The sequence below is a fragment of the Balaenoptera ricei genome, chromosome 2, assembly GCF_028023285.1.
Source record: "Balaenoptera ricei isolate mBalRic1 chromosome 2, mBalRic1.hap2, whole genome shotgun sequence".
NCBI lineage: Eukaryota > Metazoa > Chordata > Mammalia > Artiodactyla > Balaenopteridae > Balaenoptera > Balaenoptera ricei.
In genome coordinates, this window is record NC_082640.1 from 108,488,295 (window position 1) to 108,513,634 (window position 25,340).

The 25,340-nt window shown below is 36.4% G+C and overlaps 1 long non-coding RNA gene across 1 annotated transcript in view; it reads right to left on the reverse strand.

Annotated features, from left to right (window-relative positions):
* LOC132359517 (uncharacterized) overlaps positions 1–25,340 on the reverse strand; it is a 583,379-nt gene that overhangs the window by 122,316 nt on the left and 435,723 nt on the right. Inside the window, exon 5 of the long non-coding RNA XR_009500864.1 lies at positions 2,600–2,680. This is a non-coding gene — a long non-coding RNA (uncharacterized LOC132359517). The remainder of the gene's footprint in view (positions 1–2,599; positions 2,681–25,340) is intronic.

Genomic DNA, 25,340 nt, shown 5'->3' on the forward strand with positions numbered 1-25,340 from the left:
TTCACATCTCCAAATTCCAATTTTGCATAATTTAAATTCTTAACATGTAGATAATGCAATGTTTACATGTGGACTCCAAAAGTCTATCTTTATGGCACTGACACTACTTAAAGCAACATTTTCTGGTAATAATGTGAAAACCTCGGATTTTAAATGTTTCCTTTAAGAATAATTGCCTGGTTTAGCACTGCAAATGGTTTGACAAGGCAATAAAGCTTTGTGACTTTACAGCCCTGTGCTTAGTTATGCCATGACATTTGGTGACTATTAGGCACACTTAATCTGATAGCTTCCCTGCACTTAGCCCACTCCCACTCCACACCCACCAAGAGTTAAAAAAAAAAAAAAAAGAAAAAGAAAACTCTCAGAACATTAGGATAATTTTTGAAGAGTTCCATTGTTCCTGGAGTCCTCATCTCATTATTAAGTATTCAACAGTGCATCCCTGGGAGAGGTAATGGAAGCAATCATATTTGGGGGTTAATTCCAGGGGTATGAGACAGTCAAAAGTGGGGAAGGAGCCACAGAAAAGCCAATAGCACCTTTTAAGCTCTTCAGATTTGTGCTGTACTAATTATTATTTGGCATAGACAATCATCTGTGCTTTTTACAATTATTAAATTCCCTCTATTCACTGGGGAGAAACAGTTACATGTTTTGATATCTGTCTTACCTTAAAGTAGTCTTTGAGGAGTGCCATGTTAAGTAGAGGTACAAAACCAAGCCCATGTGTTTTCTGACCTTATGGGAATTTGATATCTAACTAAGCACTGACATGCATTAAATCATATTCTTGTTCAAATCTCCAAATCTCTTGAATTAAGAAACTGTTTCAGGAAGTTGTTGTTTTTTTTTTTTTAAACACTTTGTCTACATGGGAAACAAACCTCAGACACAAGGCTGGGGTCTTGCTCAGGGGAAAACTGTTAAAACGTAGCACAGCGGAAGCACTACAGAAACCCAGTATTTGCCTAACAGATTTTGCACAAGTCTCCAAGGTACTTTGTACCTCACCACTTACCCCTCTATGTGATTTGATTTGGATGTATGTAGGCTAAGATTTTTATGTGTCGCCTTTTTTAATGATCAGCTCTAAACTGTGCCCTTAAAAATAATAGCCTTTTAGAATATCTAGAATACTAAAATTTATCTTTCTCACTTTATGCTCATTTTCTTCCAAAACACACATATCTTGTGGATTTCTTTATAGAAAATAAAACGTTATCAGCCACTTTCAAATACAAAATAAACCCAGTTTACCCTAATACAGTTATCATTACAAAAAGAAGCTTATCTGTAGTATGTAGATAGCTAATAAAGGAATGTACCTACAAGATACTTTGCCTGCCCAAGAATGCCAGGACCTCCAATATTTTTTTTCCTGAATTCTGTTAAACTAATTCTGTGTGATAGGCAAATATGTCCTCCACATGCTGGTGAATTGAAATTCAGCTTTCAGTGAATAAGATTAATTGCCTCTTCAGACAAAGCTGGATTTGCGCTCCTATTAAAGACAGGGAAGGGGGGGAGAAGCAAGGGGCAGGGTGCCAGCTAGACTGCAGTATTCAGTTACACGTGAAATGATTTGTAATTCTGAGTAATCACTTAGGACAAGCCCTTGCACCATTTTATCTATACATGACTCTAGGCCAAAGTCAATACTCATAGTAAAATAATGAGATGAAGCTAACTGAGCCCTTTCATTAATGCTCCAAGGAGCAAATCTGATGCTTCAGTTTTTCCCCATTGAAAGTATCCACTTCTTCCTAAAAAATGAACAAGTGGGTCAGGATGCCCAGTAGCAGCCAGGGCACCTGCTTTGGCAAAAGCGTAAATAACTGACTCTTCCCACCTCCCTCTCTCTGTTTGTGCACCAGGCTTCACCCGACTGCAGGTGAAAGCACATGAATTTTGCATTACCTCTAGGCTCATTAAAGAGATCTGGCTCTCCCCTAATAGTTCCCCCTGACTTAGGGGGATACACACACACACACAGCATGACGAACCTTAACAGAAACAATGCAAAGTACTTTTTCTCTTCCTCATCAGTCTTATAAAGAAAATCCACTGTTCTAGCAAATGCACAGCTTGGTGACAGAGTTAGCAAGCAACTGTTAGGGAAATGAGATGGATAACCAGCTGTCCCAGCATCTTGGAGATGGGGCACGGAAGAGAGAGGGTGCTGGGAAGGAGGGGGAAAGGAAGGGTATGGGGAAATCCTTGACTGTAGCCCCCGAATTTCACTTTCCACCTGTGTCACCACCAGTCAGGTAACCAATCTGGCAATTAGCATTAAATGTCTCCCTCACTAAGTAATGGGCAGCGTATTACTCTTCTCTGTGCTTGTTGAAGGCTTAAAGACCTCCTAGGAATTTAAAAAATATATATCCTTAGTGTTGTTTTCTAAAACTTGGAGAAATAATCTAATTTACTTGGTGGGTAAAATTGTCTTTTATTGGAAAAACCCAATAGAATATTTCCGCTCTTCACAGAAAAGAAAATGTCTGAACCAACTTTTACTTATTAAGGCAAATTCTTCATCCATATGTACTCCAAATTAAAACAACATAGGTATAATAGAAAAAAGGAAAAAGGATACCTGCAAATTCCAAATTTGTCTCCTATTAGCTAGGTGATTCTTCCACGTCGCTTGACACCTCTGAGCAGAGTCTTCTCATCTCTAAAATGAAGATTACACATTTACAGGCAAATTGTGAAGAGCAATGCTTAGTTCAACATCTGACACATAAACACAATTATTCATATCCCTCCCTCCCTTGGATTATTCATGTTACAGGGTGTGTGAAATATTGATATAAACAGACCATACAGAGATTTCAGTTAAATTACTCCTTCCAACATTTCTCTGATTAGGGCTTTCTGTAGAGGACCAAAACAGCTTTTTTGAATTCCATTTCCATTAGTGTGCTCATTGGTAGAGATACCAACAAATATGAAATTTCCCTCCAAAAAGCTTATATGAATTGTCAATCAAATAACCAGTCATGAACCACAGAGAAATTACTGAAAGATTCAAGTCCCTACATACGGAGCACATACGAAATTCACATTAATTCTAATTTTCCAGGCTATAACACAGTGTTGCACACAGCCTGAACTTGAAATGGTATTTTTTTAATGATTTCAGGACACACAGTTCCTATGACTAAACAGCTCACAATGTCCTGGGAGAAACTTTCAGTCTAATGAGGACTCAAGGTGCACAGCACACACACACATTCACATGAACACACACAAAGCAACTTGCCAGACATACAGGGAAAAGGGACTTTAGGTAGAAGACACAGCACATATGAAGTCACCAATATTTAAGCAAGCTTCATGTTAGGGGGGGCCTGCAAAATGTTTGGCTTACCTGGAGTGCAGAGAGTAGGTGGAGGAGTGGAAAGAACTGAGGGAAACAAGGGGGAAAAGCCACAGTCAGATGGTACTTATCAGCAATTCTGAAGTGTTTGCACCTGATATGGAGGCTAGACAGGCTCAAATTCTAGGGTGAAAAAGAATCACGGGTAAGGAGCTTGTTAAAAATACTGAGTCTAGGTCCTACCACCATCAATTCTAATTCAGAAATCCTGCGGTGATTCCTGAGACTCTGCTTTCTAACAAGCTCTCCAGGTGATTCTGATGGAAGGTGAGGTGATGCACAAAACTCACTCTGAGAAACTGCTGCAGTGTATGTACTAAAAGTCATTTTATCAGGGGAGTGATATAATCAGATATATGGGATAAGAAGATAAATAGTTCCCAGAAGAGGATAAATTGCAGGACACCAAGACTAAAAGGATGTGCATAATCCAATCAGGAAGCTTTTTCAATGGAGCATCAGGGAAATAATGAGCCCACTGAACTAAGTACCATTAGATAAGAATGTAGGAAAGAGGTACAAAAATTTAGCAGGATCTGGTGGCTTACCGCTTGGAGAAGGGAGGAATCTAGCATGACTTCCAATTTCCTGTTTTGTGTTCTGCTCTAGGTGACTATGTTAGCTGAAATGGATTATATAGGGAGATGAGTAATTTAGGGAATATGCATTAAATTTTGGATATATCATGTTTAGTAAAGTGGTTAGAAGTGTGGGCTTTGGGGCCCAATAAGCTGGGTTTGGAGCCTAATTTTGCCACTTAATTTCTATGTGACATGGACAAGTTGCTTTACCGTTCTGATGTAAGAGTAGGGAAAAAAACTCAGACTTTTAAGTTAATCAGTTAATATAAGAAAAGACCTTAGCAGAGCGCCTGAAAGTGATTAATAAATGTTAATAATACTAATAATTATTATTAATTTTAATGTCATCATCATTAGCTAGCTGGAGATATTCCATAGAGAGATGAAAATATCATACAGATGGTTGTTAAAACTTTATTACAGATAAGACCATCCAGAGAGAGAGAAACACTTGAAGAAATAAGGACTAATAGAATCCAGGAGAATACAAATACTTTAGTTGATAGATGAACTCGATAAAGCTGAGGAATAGTCATACAGAAAGAAAAGCAGAAGATATACAGGTCAAGGGTGTACAGCAGCTTAAGATAGAGAAAGCTGTCAACAGTATCACATGATTCAGAAAGGTTGGGTAAAATAAAAGTCAAAAAATGTCCATTGTATTTTACAAATGGGAAGACGTTGGTGACCTTAACTACAATGGTTTCAATGACTTGGGCAAAAGTCTCTTTTTAGGAGGCGGAAGAGTGAATGGGAGCTGAGGGAATAAATAAATTGATTGTGTAGAGGGAGAAACAATGTGATAGCAAGGAGAGTCATCAGGTAGAAAAGGATTGGGTTTTCTTTTTTAATATGGAAGGGACATGAGCACATTTTCAAGCTTAGAGATGTGACCCAGTGCAGAGGAAGAAAGAATCATTGATGGAGGAGAGTCTAAGAGGTGATGGAAAAGGATGAAGTAGAAAAAAAAAAAAAAAAAGAAGGAAAAAAAAAGGGGGTCCTAGCCTTGGACAATAAAGGGAAACATCTTCCCTTGGCTCTGAAATGAAGGACCTAAATGAATGGTCAACATTCTAGAAGCTGAGGTAGCAGTATGTAAAGATGAGTGTACTGCCGGAGAATATCAAATTTCTCTCTAAAATTGGAGGGAAGTCTCTGGTGAAAGTGAAGGGGCTTTCCTGAGAAGCAGACTAGGAACTAGAGGAGAGAGCTAAGAATTTGGAATAAATAACAAGGGACAAGGAAGCTGACCAAGGACTGTAAAAGCCACCAGGCAGCACAGAGGCACATAATGGTCTGTGAGCTTATTTGGTTTTCTCTAGCTCTCTTCAAAGCGTGGGTGGTTTAAGATCAAAGTAGATGGATTGTGGGCTTAATTTAATTTACATCTTACAGAGCAGATGTGGTAGAAGGACAAGGCAATAAAAAGAGGGTGTTGGAGAGAATGGAGTTAAAGTACCAGACCAAGTTTAATAGAGAAGCAAGTGAAGGTGGAGAAAAGCTGTTAGTCTGAGAGCAAAAGGAGCGCTCAGAGTAGTGGGGGGCTCAGTGAGGTGGAAGAACAGGCCAAGAAGAGCAAACGAATAAGAAAAATGGAAAGACAAAATTGAGGGGTTAGAGTATAAATTTAGGGGCATATCATTTCAGAGGTGAAATAGTCTCAGATACTGATAAAATTGTGTGTATGGCCATGGACAGGGCTGACATTCAAACCATTTCATGACAGGTCAGGCTGCCCCTGAAGCTGGTGCAGCGTCTTGCTGTTCCTCAGAATCAGGGATCTTCCCTTTAGTTGCTGGACTGTGGAGAATTCTGGACAGGTCCCATAGGAGTGGAGGGACATGGCAGAGTGGGGAGGGAGCATCTGGGCAGACAGTGTTTAACATCCAGTACACACGTATTTTACTGTTTCAACAGCCAGGGTATACTGTTTGAATACCAGTTCTAGCCATGAACTGGGTGACTGAAGGGGAGGAAAGATCAAGATCATTGCAGTAGAAGAAGTTAAGGAAGGGTGCTGAATGTGTCATCCACATGAATGTGGAAATCTTCCAAGATGATGAATATAATCGATATGAGAAAATATCTAGGGGAGGGCTCAATTATTCAATGAATACAGGCAAGTGCCCTGGTGATTGGTAGAAAATATCCATGAAGAAAGATGAAAACAGTATGATCTAATGCATGGCAATCAAAAAAAGACAGCAATTTCCCAATAAATGCAGGAAATCAATGATCTGTAAGCAACAACTTGAAATTTAGGAAGTTGACTTCTATTCTGCTTAGAAATATGGGAATCGGAAGAAACAATTCAAGGCACTTGGTTTTGTTTTTACTTTTCCTTCTCTTCCAAATGCAAGGGCCCAAATCTGAGATTTACTTTCTGCTTCTCAGCCTAGAATATCTGGCTATTGTTCATGTCAACTCCCATATCACATGACTTTTAACTCCTGGCCTCTGTCAGGTAGACATTGTCATTATTTTCATTATTCTTTGACACTCCAGATAAAGCAGATTATGAACCTGTTTATTTAATTGTCATCAGGAGACTTTGTATTTGCCTTTTGTCTAAAATGGGGCCATTTAAGCAGAGGCTTGCTGGGGTTTGGAGGTGATCATTGGAACCCTAGAATGCCAACCATGTATAGCGCTTTCCATTGCATTCTTCCTTCTTTTTTTTCTTCCTTCCTATCATCCTAACTTCCTACTTCCTTTTGTCTTTATTTTTTATTATTTCCTCCCAGCTTCTTGTTTAAATCTAAAGTTATTCTCAGATATTCTGAAGCTACCCAGCTGGTCCCTCTCCGTCACCTGCAAACCTAGAATCTTTTAAAGCTGGAGAAACAAAGACAGACATGTAAATAAAAATCTATCTGTTTGGGCACCGGGGCATCCAAATCTATTTGTGTCATTAGTTTGCCTTTGTGTTTTGTAAACCCAAACTAGTTATTTACTTACAAGTTTTGGCAATGGTCTCTGATAAGTTCTCTCCCTCAGTTTCCCCTATGTGGAAAAATATCCATCATTTACCCCATCATTCTCCTGAAACTGTTAACAGATTTAATAATTTAAGCTACTATGTTAAAAAGGTACTATATTTTTAAAGCCAAAATAAAGCTGGTGTGTCTGTAAAATTGGCATTATTAAAAGCATGTTATTCAAAATGCTTTTAATAATGCATGCTAACATAAGTGGTTAAAATAATTTAAAATGAGTTTTTATTGTAAATTAGAATATAGAAACATTTAAACCCTAACTTCGAGTAAAAATTGACCTATTTGAAGGGTTTTCTCATTTAGCAAATGTCTACTTTTCTGTAACATAAAGATAAAAGGAAGTATTTGTACTTACGCTTATGTAAAACTAAAAATATGTAGATTTGATACATAGAAATGCACTTAGTAAAAAGTGGACATTTTCTCTATTAAAATAAAACAACTAATAACTCTTGATATTTCATTTAAACATGTTATTAGAAAAAGAGCATCTCAAAACCCTGCGTATCTTTTTTTTTCTTCTTCTTCTTCATCTTTGAATAACTCCAGCAGGAAAACTCAACATTTTATTTGATTATTTAAGAGTTCCCTTTGGAGTGGAAGTAGATAGAGCTTGATATCACTATGTATAAATAAATAATTTGAAGGTTTTCTATGTCCAGATAAAATTCTAAAATCTGATAAGTAGGTTTCATTTTATCTCTTGTTATTTTAGTGGTGGGAAGGTTAGTTTTTTTCTTCCCCTCAGTGGCCTGTAGTCCTCCCAAGATTGCTGCCCTTGGGCTCTCCTGTGGCTTGAGGGTTGTATTTAGGATCTCATCAGCCCTTTTAATCTGACTGCCATTCTGCATTTTAATCTCTGCTCCTCAGTCCTCTCATAAATAGGGAAGTACTACAGCATCTCCCCTTTCTCCCCACCTCCTAAAACCACACTCAGTCCACAACAGCACAGGAATTATAAAATGCCAGATTATAGATCTGCTCCATTATGAAAATGTTTCGTGACACTTTTCTTCTGACAGTCAACAATGTAAGATTCAGTAAACAACTTATAATTGTGTATGCCATTTAATATTGTGATGGTTGCTAGTGACGGCTGCATGCTTTATAAAAAGGTAAATGGAATTCATCAGTTCATTTCTTAATTTTTTTAAAACAAATATTTGCTTAACACCTAAAATATGCCAGGAATTGGGCTAGGCATTAAGAATACAAAGATGAAGAAACATGTTCTCTGCCTTCAAAAACTCACAGTCAAGTCAAGAGACAGTCATGTAAATAAATTATTATAACAGCGTATGACAAAAAATAATTAATGTATAAAATTACATTTGGGCACAGAGAATGGATGAACTAACTGACTAAGTGGAAGGTCAGGAATGGTCAAGTTGGATATCACACAGAAGTTAATGTTTGAACAGTTTTTGAAGGAAGAATATGAGATAATAGAAGGAAGCCATTTCAGGCAAAGGCATATACAAAGGCCCAGAAGAAAACAACAACAACATGACAGTGTTACATAGCTGTCAGTAGTTTGGCATATAAAGAATATAAGGTGACAGTTGGCATATTGCTGAATTTGGACATTATAAATTCCTGGGAGGAAGTAATGTGATTTGTTTTCAGTATCAGAATCTCCTCAACTTGGCTTGTCCCTGAAGTCCCAGGGTAATGCAAAAGGAGACAGGTATGGCTCCTAGAATCTTAGAAAAAACCATCAGATTCATGACGCTTTCCAGAAATAGGTAATGTGATCATTCAAGCCCAGTTCAAAGGAGTGCCTTTCACAAGTAAGGAAAAAGTAAAGGCAATTTTTTCTAAGACAAAATAAAATGTATATTATCCTTGCATAGCCCTATCAGAGCATAGAACAGAATTTGTAGGAGTTTAGAGAAATGTAATACCTAACAAAGTTCATCATCAACAACTATACCAAAAGCAAAATCATTCTTTTAAAGATCCTCTTCTCTTATCATACCTCGTATTCTTCTGGAGCATTCCCACTGTGACACTGACCTCACAGAGAACTCCAGTACTTTATCCTTACTGCTTCATTTCTATCTACCAACCCCCTCAGGAATTCACTTCCTTCCTTCAATTGCTCTTGTTCCAGAGCCCTTCTTTATAATGACTCTTTTGCAAATGTCCTCAATTCTCTGAGCTTTCTCCTTCCATCACATCCACTTTGCAAATCCCAGTGATGAATCCAACAATGCATTATTTCTGAGTAGCAACCACAGAACTAAGCACTGCTGGACAAAAATCTTACAATAGAGAAGACTGGGATCATGGTTCATTCATGGTCCCCAGCCTCAAATGGTCATTCAACAGAGACTAAAGTGATCGTGCACTCATCACCACAGTGACTATTCAACACCTTCTCCATGCCCCGTCAATTGTCCCACTGCCTTTTGTTCGCAGCAGATAACCCAACCTTATGGGTCACTGAGAATATAGAAACGACATAATAAATACTACATAATCTTCTCATGACTAAATCTGCATCTGCAGTCATCTAGTCCTCTCCTTCTTCCCTGTTATTATACAGAAGGAAGTAACACTTCTTTCAAAATTCTTTTTCAGTGTTTCATGTAACATTTAAAAAAATTTAACCCCAGCTCAAGGCTATTACTTCCCAAGTCAATCTTGCTTATATTCCCACCATTCCAGCTCTTTCTTGGATCACCAATGATTTATATCATCAAACCAGTTCTTGTATTACTCAGCGTCTTAGTTACATTCAAAATCCTTTCCCACTCTTCCCTTCCTGAAGAAACCTCTTTGCTTCTGCAATAGCACATGCTCCTGGTCATGTTTCTGTTCCTTTGGTCCTTCCTTCGTGGATCCAAAGCAGAGCCTGAGATGAGGATTTGTGTGCAAGCAGTTGATTTGAGAGGTGATCCAAGGGCACAGGTGTTCCTAGACTTTGTAGAGTAAGATAGGCAAAGAGGCTAAAACAATAGAAATGTGTTATCAAGGGTAACATGGTAGGAAAGAGGGGCAAAGAGATTAATTCCTCTCAGGCCTCCTGAGAAGTATATAGAATGCTTCCCCTTAATTGTCTAAAAGACTTTGCTGTTTCTTTCTTCTTTACCTATCATTTAATTTTTGTGTTCCTCAGAACTCAGTCCTGGGCCATCTTCTCTTCAATATCCCTTCCCAGTAATCTCAGACATTCTTATGCTATCTAGAGCATAAAAATGTTTATAATCCCTAGATTTTTATCTACAATGTAGATTGCTATTCCAAGTACAGCTTTCTACATGATATCTCCATTTGGAGGTTCACCAGGCATCTCATATTTAGAATTCTCTTGATCTTTCCCCACTTCTGGCCCAAACCTGCCTCTTCTTTAATTTTCCACATCTTAATAAGTGGCACTTCCATTTGCTCAGTTATACAAATGCAAACCTGGAAGTCATTTGACAACCCCCTTCTTCTCCCTACCTGCATCCAACCCATTACCAAGTTCTGTTAATCCTGCTGCCAAATTATGTCTCAAATTTGTCCAATTTTTATTGTCTCATTCCTCATCTAGACTACTGTAAGAGTCTGCTTCCATTTTTGCTTTCCACCAATCAACTCTGCACAGAGTAGACAGAATGATCTTTCAAAGGCATAAATCAAATTTTATTATTCCACTGCCTAAAGGATTTGTCTTCATATTATCTTTAAGTAGATAACAAGTTGTATGAGTTTTCTTGGGACAAGTCCTGGTTTGTGCCAGCTTAACTATTAGCAGTGTTCACTTTCATTATCCAAAGGGCCCCATTTTGGACAATAAATCATATGATCACCCTACTCTTAAATACAAATTCCTGTAATTAGACTTACTCCAAACTCATCTCATGTTATTACACACTAGCCAACTTGCAAGCACCAACTATTTTCTGCTTCAGGTTCCTCGCACATGCTGTTCCCTCTGTGTACAGTATACTCTCTTGGAGCCTCCACCTGGGCAACTGCTACTCTTTCATCAAGAATCCATTTAAGGCCACCTTCTAAAACAGCCTTTTTTCAATTTTGTCATATAAATATTTCCACTAGGATGTTTCCTTTTTTTTATCCTCTCACTTTCATTTTTAATGTAATTATAAATTTATTTGTACATTCATTTGTTAGTACATACCTTCCCCATTATATAGTGAGCATGAAGGCAAGAAAACACATCCTCCACTTAGTAATGTATATTCCAGCACAGCCCTGGACCCCACTGTGGGTGTTCTCTAACATTGTTAAAAGCATGGAGAACAGAGGAGAGAGAAATACCAATCGAGGCCTTTTAATACACCCATTTTCTAAATCTGAATAAATACAAAACCTCTTCCTACTCCGACCTACTAGAGTGCAATGAAGATGTTGAAAGAAAACACCAACATACGAGGTGCACATAAAATTTTCTAGTACTTTGTGAAAATGAACAAAATCATTTAAGCACAATGGAGACAAGTTTCACACAGGCAATAGTTTAAAATGCCTTGATCAATAGGGGAGCTTTATTATCTTATTAGCTCTCTCAAAACAATAAATTAAAAGAAAATAACATACTTAATGAAAAATTCAGATTAAAACAAAAAAGCATTCATATGAGAACACATACCAAATTAGTTCTCTGATTAAGGATCATAGATTGATGAAGTCTTAGAGCCAGAAGTCCCTGGACATGAGCTAGTTCAGTTCTATCATCTTGCAGGAAAGGAGCTGAGACACAGGGACTGGAGATAAAGTTAGAAAGTCCACCGTAATGAATTGTCTCCCAAATTTCTGCATAATGAGACAGACCTATTACAAAAATATTTATTTTATAGTGACTGATACAAAATCTTAATAATACATAATATGTACTTCTTTAGAAATGAAAATAAATATACTAGGCCTATAAGAAGATGACCTTTAGGTAATCTTTTATACTAAGAACTATCTTCTACCCATCGGTCTAATATGAGGGAGAAATTAAGATGTGGTGGTGAAAAAATACACATTCAGATTTGTAGAACCCAGCTGAAAGGTGAATTATTAAATTACATTTCAAAGCATGTTTTCAGTGAAATAAGGTATCAACTATTGTCGTATAGTTAATGAATTACTTTATTTTCTTTAATTAAAATGTGTTCTTGGTTAGTTTTCTCTCCTTTGATGGCTTTTATTTTTCACTTTATGAAGAAAATATCTCTATGTAAGTGATTCTGACAATGAATTCATAAATCTCTCACTAAGTTTTGAGCCTTCAAAAACTGACACATATTTCACAGAGGGGTACTTGCTTTAAACAGTTTGGCTCTAGCATCATATACCGGATACTTTCTTTGCCATGTGAAAAATCACATATCCTTTACAGAAAGCTCACCCCATTTGTCTTTCCAAAACAAAAGAGTCACCAATCTATCTCCCCACCCCAAATAGAAAGGTCATATTGTAAGAAATGTGATTTCTATAGACGACCAGCATCACTGCCGTATGGCAACGTGAAAGGCTACAATGGCAGGATTAACTCAAGGGCATAAGAAACACTGCTCTATGCCAATATAAATATCCCATTGTAACTTCTGAGAGTGTTCTGAGAGGCCAAACATTTTTCATACAGACATTCTATGCCCTAACAAATTCTTCTCCAAATTCTTCTGACCAAATCCAGATTTAGTGACTCACAGATCTTATGCACAGTACTTTAACTCCAGAATGTACATATGGTCAGCCAACTCTTATGCTGTATCCTAAATTTAATAAATATTAAAATGATGTTACATGCTTAAATATGAATGTTAAAGAATGCAAGAACTTTTAGTGCATATTAAAAAGAGTAAATTTCCATTCAATAAAAATACCTGTCAAAGAGCCTCAATAATACAACAAATGAATGGAAGGGAGAGATAGATATGGAAGAAATTATTTCCTCATCAAGACTCTCCAATATGTGACATTTTTCAAGCTGGAAAACTTACCACACAGAATATTCTCCACCCCAGAAATGTAAGCCAGTATTTAGCAGTTATGTGAACAATGACTTTGAAGGCTGCTAAGAGCCCCATGTGAGGTTTTCATTACAAAGACCTTATTTCAGATATGTCAGGTCTAACTTGGAAATTGTAATTATTTCTATAGAAGTTCAGGGCTTGACTTCTTTTCTTGGGTATTTTGGCTTCCCTTGTTTAGGGGGGAAAGTGACTAATGATGCCCTGGAAATGATTAACTTAAAAAGAAACAGCTAAGAGTATTTGATCCTCCTTTGATGAAGTGTGAACACTAGATCCTTTTCCTCCAAAATGGAACCGGACTAAGCTAGCTCTGAGGGAAGGAAAAGGGTGTAAGTAAAAAGGAATGCATTTGTTACTGTTCCTTTATCTCAGAGAAGCTATTTCAAGTGATCACTGGTGGAAACTGCTGATAGTCAATCTCGTATTTTCACTCCACGTTTGACATCAATGTTGTCAATACGACATAATCGTCTCTGTCAAAAGCATCATTCATTTCCAAACTGCGGAGTTATTTACAGTCGTGTCTTCACTCAATGTAACACTACCACTCAACACTCAGCTGTCCCTTCTCTGTTTTAAGTAAACATTTGGGCAGACTTTTAAAGAAGCTCTATTTTAGGTTAGGCTAACAACCTGAAAATGAACCCAAAGAGAAAAACTTCTTCTCTTGCCCAAATACCATTTGGACAAATGGATAAAGTTTTTCACAAAAACTGGCACTTCAAATTGAGTTCTGTTTGGTAAGAGACATGGTGCTGAAAAGTGACATTTATAATGACAGCAATATGGATCCCCAATAAAGAAGACTGGGTTGTATTTTGTTCTAATTATAACCATTTAAATTTGTGTGTGCATTTTTTAAAATTTGGAAATCAATTATAATAATGTAGCTTCTAGTTAAGCACCTACTCTAAATCTCTTTGCAAAACATGGCTGATGTGGGTGTTTGAATACAATTAAATAGAAAATGTTGTGAGGAAAACTCAATCTTATGTTTCTAAACACCCGAATGAACAACTACTTATTTCATGGCTTCTATGCACTTAGCATGGTGCTAGCTGTATAGCATATGAAAAAATGATGGCAATATGAAGGAAACAAGGGTAAATGGAAATCAGGCTGTGTTTTTAAAATAAATTTGATTTGTCTTTTCCATCTACTCTTTCAGAGAACAAATCTTAAAACTCTTGGTATATCCAGAACTATTTCCCAGAGGCAACTACTTATGTCTTTTCACCAGCAGAGGACATGATAATGGTAAAAAGAGGTGGATGGAATTTTGAAAATTGAAAGCAGAATTAAAGCTAATTTGACAGACAAACAGAATTTTGGTGGTCTAATGACTTTCAGAAGCTATTTATTTTCAGAGCTTTTCCTAAGAAAAGTATAAATATCACTATCAATCTGTGTGGGATCCCTTCTTCTTGATATAAAATGCATCAAGCATATAACTTAAAAAATAAATCAGGCATTCTAAATATATTTTTGTTATCTGAACAAACTGGAATGGGTTATTTTGGGACCAGTGCATTTGAAAATAATAATAGCTACTTCTTACTTTGAGCCTACAGTACGTCAGACACTTTGCATAAATGAGCTCATTTAGGCTTCCCTCCAGAACATGGATGTGTTATCATCACTTTCATTTTACGTATTAGGCATCCAAGATGGACAGAGTTTCAGGGCTTTTCTTGAGGTTCTATAGTTAATATTAACAGTGGTTTAGCTAACATTACCATCAGCATAAATACTATGACTTTTTCATGGGCTTTCTCTTCTAATTCTCACAGAATTTAGAGGTTGGGACTGTTAATATCCTCATTTTAAAGACCAAGAAACCAATTAAATCTTAGACTTATAACAACTCGTGTTATAAAAGATCTTACTTTGCTAGTTCATGATTGGGCTGAGATGTGAACATAGGTATTTTTATTCCAGAGTCAGTGCTTTTCTCAACTAGCCATGCCCATCTCTCCAAAACCAAAATTGGAATTTGAATCTATATCATTTGTTTTTGTAAGTGCACAAGTTCCATTTTACCTCACTATCCTAATAGAAGTTAAGAACATCAAAATGTAGCTGATTGTCTCTATTTCTCTGTCTTGCAATTTCCTTTTGCCTCCCTCTTCCTTATCCCATGCTTATCCAGGCCTATCCAGGACCCTTGGACTCTCTAATGAGAACTCTCCCTTTAATTTTGTTTATCACATGGTTTCTGGGCCAATGCTAATGTTTGTTTTTCATTTTATTGTGTTTTCCAATATTTTCCCAGCTTTTCCTATAGCACTCTAATATCAAGAGACCAGGCTCCTAAGAATGCAGACCATTCTTCATGCTGAATACCACCCTGTAATTTTCTCCAATTCATTCTATATCGTGGTTTGTTGGTTGGAGACAAAGCACAGCACTACCAGATACGCTCTATATCTGATTATGTCCTTGGCTTCAAACCCTCCTTTATTACCAAAATTGTTTGCATTGACTATATTCCCATCGTGTTTCCTCTCAAACTCTTGCCTTTTTCCTCCCATTTTCCGTTCATTTTTTTACTATTTTATTTTCCTTTCTATTTCCACATGTGCATGCCCCTCTAGCATTCCATTTTGCTCAATTCCCACGCATCCTCTTCATGCTTTCTATACACTCCCATCACTGCTATTTTCTTGCCCACATCAGAATAAAAAAGATTTTGAGTCCATTTTGGGGTTGCATACACACCGTTGAGACAAGCAGAAACAATATATCCAACTACAGAACAACTCATACATAATGATAGTTGTGAGTTGTTTTTAATAAACACATCTTTTACCATGATTGTTCCTGTCTTTGTGCATGTGTCTGTAATTGTATGTTTTATGCTTCCAGTTTACGTTCCTACTTCTTATGTTCTTGATTAGCATTAGAAAAATAAAAAGTCCAGTTAATAAGCATTAGTTATTGAATTGTCACCTCCTCATTCTAGTCACTGACAATAATTTGGAAATAGCAAACATCTCGTCTGATTATTAGGCCATCAATTTACCGTGACCTGGGGCCACTTCTAAGTGATTAATGATGTGTGAGCTTGTTGCAATATTAAAAAGATCAACCTGAGCCTTAACTCTAAGCATAACAACATCTTTAGAGGCTTACAACAGTTTTGTTTATTTTTTATTTCTAGATATCTACAATCAAATAATCAAATAAGTAAATCTCTATTACTTTTTAATTTTGAAAAATAGGCTTAAATTAATTATGTAAAATTTAATATCTATAGTTATTGTGAAAATCTGTGTTCTTCTAAAATTTGTTAGCCAGTGATGAGCAGCCTGGGACACACACACACACACAGACATACTTATATGATTCCAAATGAGAAAATGAAAGCATCCCTTTTAGGGACATTTTACTTCCAGGTATTACAATTCTATGGGATATTTCAGAATTCTTTTTGAGTTATAAATTTCTTCTGAATAGTAATTTACAGTCTACATTGTATCTCACTTACTTCCTGCAAGGTAGCTAGGGCAAATAATACTAGAAATGGAATGGTATTGGGGACAATTAAATGGTTTTCCAAGGTCAGGTACTAATCTGGGACTTGAACCTGGTCTTCTGATTCCTAGCTCATGGTTCTTTCTATTTTACATAGTTACTTAAATATTAGATCAGATATGTACTACCTAAAGTGAAAATTAAGCTTTAATTCTTTAAACAGAATAAGGTTATAAAAACTTACTCCATCATACTCTATTTGTGATGAAGGAAAGGAGCATTCTGATTAATTTTGTTTTCTGGTTTCTATTTCCAAGAATTCAAACCTGGAAAAAATACATTTAATATCATGAGAGAATTTAAACTAACATTAATTCAAAGAACACTTCAAAGTCTTGTAGGACTTTAGGGTTTTAATTTCTTCCATTAATTTCTATTGTTTCATAGAGATAATGTCAGCTAAGAGATTTCCAACACCAAAGCATTTTTTTTTTTTCCTATCTGGCATTTGTGTCAATACAAATAAACCACAAAGTAATAAGTTGTTGCTGTTGTTGTTTTTCAGAGCAGAAACATTTTAAGTGCTTGCGCATTTTGACACACAAAAAAGGCTTTTAATTATGTGAGTGTACTATTTCTAAGTAAGGGCTTCTTTCTCATTAAAATGATGGTTGCAAATATTTTGAAAATACACTTTACTATGCTTTCAGATGGAATATTTATTTTAGATATATGCAGTAATCATCAGTTTCACTTGAAAACCAGGCCTATAAATGTAATATACATTTTTTTCCCTGAATGTCATACATATTGAGTGAGGAAGGTAAGAAAGATGAAGAAGATAGAGGCTAAAATGAATCATAAAATAGAGGAATGAAGCTAATCTCAATAAAAGTGTGTTTTATGTGTGTGTTAGTTCCCTACTGATGCTTATTAAACTACCAGCAATGTAGTGACTTAAAGTAGCATAAATTTATTATCCTACAATGCAGGATGTCAAAAGTCTAAAATGGGTCTTATGGGGCTAAAAATCAAGGTGTCAAAAGAGCTGAGTTCCTCTGGAGGTTCTATCAGAGAATTCATTCCTTGCTTTGTCTAGCTTCTCGAGACTGCCTGCATTCCTTGGTTTGTGGCCACATTACTCTGACCTCTGCTTCCATTGTTACATCTCCTTCTCTGACTCTAACCCTCCTGCCTCCCATTTATAAGGACCCTTGTGATTATAATGTGCCCATGCAGATAATCCAGGATAAGCTCCCCATCTCAAGGTCCTTAACTTAATTACATTCACAAAGTCCTTTTTTCCATGTAGGTTTTGGAGATTAGGATGTGGACATCTTTGGGAGGCCATTCTGCCCTTCACAATGTGCATAAAATATTATAACTTTTAAATCAACATAGAGATAATGACATATTTGAAAAAAAATACTCTTATGTGGAATTGATTCCTTTAAATGGATATTGGGATCTGTGTAGAAAAAGCATGGGATGTTAATGTTACCTGTCAGTTGTTTTGAAATACACTTACTATTTGATTAGTAAATCCAATACCTGAAAGCAGTCTTCCAATGTGTGAGTGTGTGTTTCTTCTTTTAGACTAGCATGCAAAAATTTAAATTTTGAAAAAGTGTTTTAAGCCAAACTTGTACTGTGGAATATGTTTAAAAAATAGTTTTCATTTAAAATTGGCATTCATGAGTCTCTTGCCAATAGCCTCTATAAGATTAGCTGTGACATTATTAGTAAAATAAGCAGTAAGGAAGGCCAGAGTGTATTATTAAACTGATTTCCAATCTAATGGTGTCCTAGTGAATGAGGAGTTAAGGAAATTTTGTGCCACCAAAATTAATTGAGGTAAAGGCAGAGGGTAGTTTTTGTGACTCTTGTGCAAGCACTATCTCATCCTATGTTTTTGAAGTTACTTTTAATAACACCTAGAAATTGGGCAAATTAAAATGACATCCTTTAATACTTTGAATCAAATAACTTTACTATTTAAAGATGTGAGAAAAAGACAACAGGTTATTATTATTATTATTTCATCCTAATTCTTAAATATGACTCTCTAGGAATTACTAGATTTGTCTTTTATGGTAATTCTATTCTTTGAATATTTTAAATTTTGTCTTGTCTTTATGTATTTGTCCCCTGGTTCTACTAACTGCAGCCTAGAATCAAGAAAATGCCATCTATAAATATATATTATTCCAGTGATGTGTTGGAGCCTGCTTGTACCAGATCCTGAGAATTGATTTTGTGTGTATCTCCTCCCAGCTCTGAGTTCACTGACATAATATTAGTAGCTTGAAATGGGCCATGGTGGGAGTATTTACACCACAGAATCAGCAAATGCTACAAATAAGAGCGTTTTCTCTCCCAGAAAGCTGATTATTAAACATTTACTAGCATTTCTCTGCACACAGAATCAGTGCTAATTGGGTTAAGAATTTAAAGAACCTTCGAATTAATCATGACGACTTGGAAGCTAATGTGATTTCTATTAAGTGATGTAACATGGCATGTTTTGAACTGTTTAAACTTTCTCACTTGTGAGATCTGTGATGCTGGATTATAGTTCATTAATATTGTCACACAATTAAAAGGCAAAGATAATGTAGGAAAGTAAATTTCTACTTTCTAATACATAATATTGATTTCAAGTACCCCCCAATATAATGCACTGAGAACACACCACTTCTGGTGTGTTCTTGTCAAAAATGCATAACCTTAACTATGAGAAAACATCAGACAAACCCAATTGTAGAACATTTTACCCCAAAAATGACCAATACTCTTTAAGTGTCAAGGTATGAAAAGACAAAGAAGAACAGAGGAATTGTTGCGTACTAGAGGAGATTAAGGAGACGTGACACCAAATGCAAGGTAGGATTCTGTATTAGATTGTGAACAAGAAAAAGGAAATTAGTGGGAAAATGGGCAAAATCTGAATGAAGTCTATAGATTAATAAATAATATTGTGTGAACGTTAATTTTCTGTCTGCAGTAGTTAATCTACGTTTATGTGAGATAATAACTTCTGAGGAAGCTGGTGAAAGGATATACAAAACATTTTATATTCTTTTGCAACTTTTAAGTCTAAGCTTATATCAAAATACAAAGTTAAAAAATGTTTCTTTAAAAGAACATGTGCTTTGGAAGTAGGCAAATGTGGATTTGAATCTTGGTTTTACAAAGATTTACTGTGTGACTTTGGACAGAGTATTTAAAGTACTTTTTAATGAGATAATGCTTCCTAAACTTTCTAACAGTGCCTGAAACACAGTATGCATTGAATAAACAATATTTAATGAAGTTTTATTGATGTTGAAGAAAATGTAAGAAAACTGTTACTATTTTTTTTTGACAATTTTAAGTTTCTGAATGTCCTTACATGGCTCTTCTAAGTCCTTGGATATATACATGATTGCAAAAAATCAAAAGTTTGTGTTTCCAGCTCATGCAGCTATATATATATTTTATATATATATATAATATATATATATACAAACAACACAATCAAAAAATGAGCAGAAGACCTAAACAGACATTTCTTCAAAGAAGACATACAGATGGCCAAAAAGCACATGAAAAGATAGATGCTCAACATAACTAATTTTTAGAGAAATACAAATCAAAACTGTAATGAGGTATCACTTCACACTGGTCAGAATTGCCATCATCAAAACGTCTACAAACAACAAATGCTAGAGAGTATGTGGAGAAAAGGGAACCCTCCTATACTGTTGGTGGGAATATAGACTGGTACAGCCACTATGGAGAACAGTATGAATGTTTCTTAAAAAACTAAAAATAGAACTACCATATGATACAGCAATCCTACTCCTGGACACATATCCAGAGAAAACCATAATTTGAAAAGATACATGCACCCCAATGTTCACTGCAGCACTACTTACAATAGCCAAGACATGGAAGCAACCTAAATGCCCATCGACAGAAGAATGGATAAAGAAGATGTGGTACAGATATATATATAATGGAGTATTACTCAGCCATAAAAAAGAATGAAATAATGCCATTTGCAGCAACAAACATGGACCTAGAGATTATCATACTAAGTGAAGTAAGTCAGACAGAGAAAGACAAATATCATATGATATCACTTATATGTGGAATCTAAAAAAAAAAAAAAGATACAAATGAGCTTATTTACAAAACAGAAACAGACTCACAGACTTAGAAGACAAACTTACGGTTACCAAAGGGGAAAGGTGGGGGAGAGATAAATTAGGAGCTTGGGATTAACATACACACACTACTGTATATGTTGATAAAATAGATAATCAACTAGGACCTACTATACAGCATAGGGAGCTCTGCTCAATATTCGATAATAATCTATAGGGGAAAAGACTCTGAAGATGAATGGATATATGTATATGTAAACTGAATCACTTATCTGTACACCTGAAACTAACACAATATTGTAAATCAACCATACTCCAATATAAAGTAAAAATTAAATTTAAAAAAAGGTATGTGTTTCCAAAAGATGGCATTAAAACTTCCATAGAGGGCTTCCCTGGTGGTGCAGTGGTTGGGAGTCCGCCTGCCAGTGCGGGGGACACGGGTTCGAGCCCTGGTCTGGGAAGATCCCACGTGCCGCGGAGCAGCTGGGCCCGTGAGCCACAACTACTGAGCCTGCGTGTCCGGAGCCTGTGCTGCGCAACAAGGGAGGCCGCGATAGTGAGAGGCCCGCGCACCGCGATGAAGAGTGGCCCCCGCTTGCCGCAACTGGAGAAAGCCCTCGCACAGAAACGAAGACCCAACACAGCCAAAAATAAATAAGTAAATAAATAAAGTAAAAAAAAAAAAAAAAAAAAAAACTTCCGTAGAACTTCTGTTGCATAAGTGCCATAGCCTTGGGCCTAAAAGAAGGAAAAGAGCGTGCGGAGTCCTAGTGCTAGATTGAACTGGCCTAAGGTAGTATGAGCTATACTTTGAGATCTGGTAATGTAAACAGAGTGTCATGGCCTTGTCATTAAACTCTGAAGACACAGATCTCATAGTTTCTGAATTGGATAATAACACAGTTGCCTGCCAACTCCTGTATGCAATCTCCAATGTTGTGCAATCATATCTTCCTGCACAAATGCCAACTATATGGCAGCTTAATTTTAATCATGTAAACCTGGAAGTGAGATGTGCTTCTAGGTTTACCAGAGATTTCCCCTGGTGACAAATAATTTATACTTTCTAATAAGTTTTAGCCTTGTGGGCTAAAGGCCAAATGTTCCAAGAAATGCTGCCCAAGACCCATGCTCACTATTGCTTTCTCTGCATGAATGTATTTATACACACATATATACATAAATATACACATACATATATATAAAATGTTTATATGTGTATGTATATATATATATACTATATACAGTTATATCTACATATGTGTGTATGTATATACATTAAAAATCTGTATATATATATATTTATACACACACACATATACACATATACTTCTCAGTCTTATCCAAATAGAAGCCCCATTTGTGACAGCTAAGCCAAAGCCAAATTAAGGGGATGACATCATCAAAGCATATGTTAAAACTTCTGTTGTAATTAATAAAAAATTAATTTTAAGAAAGTAAGAAAGGTGGCCTTTGTTTTATTATGCTAAGTTCTCAATATCATATTCATTTTTATTTATTTGGATTGATCACAACTTCCAAATAGATTGACTAACCAACATGAAGTCATGTATTGCTTTTGAAATGTGTATAAATTATTTTAATAAAAATTTCACCTGTAGAAAAAACCGTCTACTCCCACTCTCTGTAACCTCATTCTTAAAGCAAACTTTACATCTTTTAGCTATCAGCCTAAAAACAGAACAACAAGCAAATGGCCCAACAACATCAGTAATATGAAAACATAAGATCATGAAAACTCTTCTCATAGTTGCCAAGAAGTAACTGAGAAGCGGTACTCGTGAACTGTCTTAACTGGTATCAGAAAGCCCCTTGCATGTGGTTACGTCTAAAAATATAGGTTTCTAAGAAACACAGGTTTCTAATTCTCAGTTCAGAATGTTTTTCACCCAGCCATTCTCCACCCAGGCATGTGGAAAGCATTCCGTGAAGTGTGCAGCAGGTTTCAAGAACAGCTTTCAGCTGCAGAATCCAGACTTTGCTATTCATCTTCGTGGCAAGGAAGGAAAGACCACTCTCAAGTACCTCCAGGGGCTTTACAGGTTCTCTTGCTTCAACTTAGTATTTCTAGCCTTCATAAAACAGGAGCACCGAGGATGACATAGTGAAGTAGTCAGTTTATTCCAAATGCTGAAGTGCTTACTCTACCTTACATTTTACAAGTTTACAGTTTTGAAGTCATTTGAACTCCTCGTGGGCTCAGTGGTGCAATATTTTTTTTAAGTTATTTCTGACCATAACAGACACTTTTAGACCTGCAGTGATGAGCAAACCCCAGAGGCAAAATACAATAAAGATTTAAGGGGCTGCTCCGTGCAGCACTGTAGCTGCTTTGTGTAGGAGAGGAACAGAAGTGGGAGGGCTGGCCTGGTGTGTGATTATTTCTGACAACGCTGCAGTTTGTTTAATTTTCAATTTATGCTAGCACTTTAGGGCATTGGAAAGTATGGTCCAAAGAAAGATAAGCTTTCATCTAAGATTGTGAAAGGGTTTTTCTGTTTTTATGCTGTTATTCTTTTTAGATTTGGTAAACAAATTGTGTTTGAAAGAGATAAAATATCCAGAAACCAAACTGAAATTACCTCCATTATACCCACACCAGCCCCTTGTGATTGGCTTTCTTTGCATGTGGGAAAAGATGAAACACACTGCATTCTATATTTCAATTATTTTCACTGAAAAAAGAAAATCCAGCTTATGCTATTGTTTATTCTATATGATAAAGGAAATGTAATCTATTTCTTATCATAAAACTCTGAGTTTACTGCAATATTATCAGAGATATGTTTGCTGTCTCTGAAGACATCTGTCTTGGAAGTGTTTGTGTTATCCTTGTTGGTATTTTACTTTACTAGATATATAAACTGGATTATAAACAATTCAGTTTAGCTTTCATTAGAGAACCATAGAATTTTACTGGGTCCCAGGCTCAGCCAAATATTCTTTTATGGATATGTTTAGCAGATTCCTTTCTTAGTGAAAGCAATTAATGTGAAATTTCTTATACTCTTTCTTCAAGAGTAATACTGGTAAAAAAAGAAGGAAGGAAGGAAGGAAGGAAAGAAGGAAGGAAGGAAGGAAGGGTGGAAATATATTTTTATATTTTATATATGAACATATACTGTTTATAATATATACTCATTTATATATATACTCATATATACATATACACACACATACACACCAGTTGGCATACTTACTTATCCATATGTGTATATACCTATTACATATATCCTTTTATCACATTTATTGATGATCACATGGATTGTGGTACCCTGACAATTGGCTGCCGTCATCAGACTACTGAAGAATTTGCTTAGGTGACAATTCACTGGCAAATATGAATGTAGGGGCTAGGAGCTGAAGGAGCTCTGAAATCACACAGGAACCTTTGTCTGTCACACTCGTTCTCCTCTAAATCTTCAACTTTTCCTTGTTCCTTAGCTCCTTCCTCTTGTTAGCCCAGAGGAATAAATTCTGGCCTACCTGTCTTTACCAAAAAATATATTTTCTCCTTGCCACATTGGTATCCTACTAATTGCAAGGATTTCTGCCTATTTCTTTTCTTATAATCAAGCTTCTGGAAAGAATAGTCATCATTTGCTGTCTCTAATTTCTCACCTCCTTTCCACCCTTAACTCTGTAATCTGATTTCTGACCGCATCAATCTTTGAAACTAGTTAATTTTCAAACTGGTTTCTAGTATCATGTATATATATTAATGAGTCCCAAAGGATTTCATATAGGTAAACTCACAGGTCAATGATCATTCCTCATCCAACTTGACCTATCAGCAGCATTTGACAAAGGTATCACTTCCTCTCTCTTGGAATACTTTCTTCACTTTGCTTTTGGAATGTTATACTTCCCTGGGTTTCCTCCTGCCTCTTTAGTTGTTTCTTCCCATTCTTCTTCACAGGTTACTTCTCACCTCCCAGGTGTCTCAACTGTCAAGTGTCCCAGGGCTCACACTGGACTTTGTCTCTTTTACATCTACACTAGCCTTGGTGATCTCATCCTATAACAAGGCTTTAAATATCATCATAAATATCATGGGTGACTATCAATTTATATTTCTAGTTTGGATCTCTTATCTGAATGCCAGACTCATATACCAACTATTAAACATCTCCATTTGGGTATCTGACACTCGTTTCAATTTGACATTTTCAAAACCAAGTTTCCTATCTTTTTCACTCCCTGCACCATCTCAGTTAATGGCAACTCTATCTTTCCATTTGCTCATGCCAAAACCTTGGAGTCATCGTTACATCTTCTATTGCCCTCACACTCCATATCTAATCCATAAGCAAATACTGTTGGTTCTTCCTCAGAATAAATCCAGAAGCTCACGACTTCTTTCCTTTTCCACCTCTACCACCCTGTCTAACCACCATCATCTCTCTCCAGGATTATCACAATGGCCTCCCAACTGATTTTTCTGCTTCCAGCCCTTGTCCCATATAGTCTGTTCTCAACACAACAGCCAAAGTAATCCTGTTAAAATGTGAGTCGGATCACATCATGCTGCTGCTCAAAACTCTATAATGGTTTCTCAGTCAGCGTAAAAGCCAGAGCATTTACAATGTCCTACAAGATCCTATATAATCTGGCTTGCTCTTCGCTTCCTCTTGCTAATCTCTCCCTCACTCTGCTCTAGCCTCACTGCTCATCTTCTTTTCTCTCAAACTTGCCAGGCGTGTTCCAGGCTTGGGGCCTTTGCATCTGCTGTTCCTTCTTCCCTTGATATCCACTCT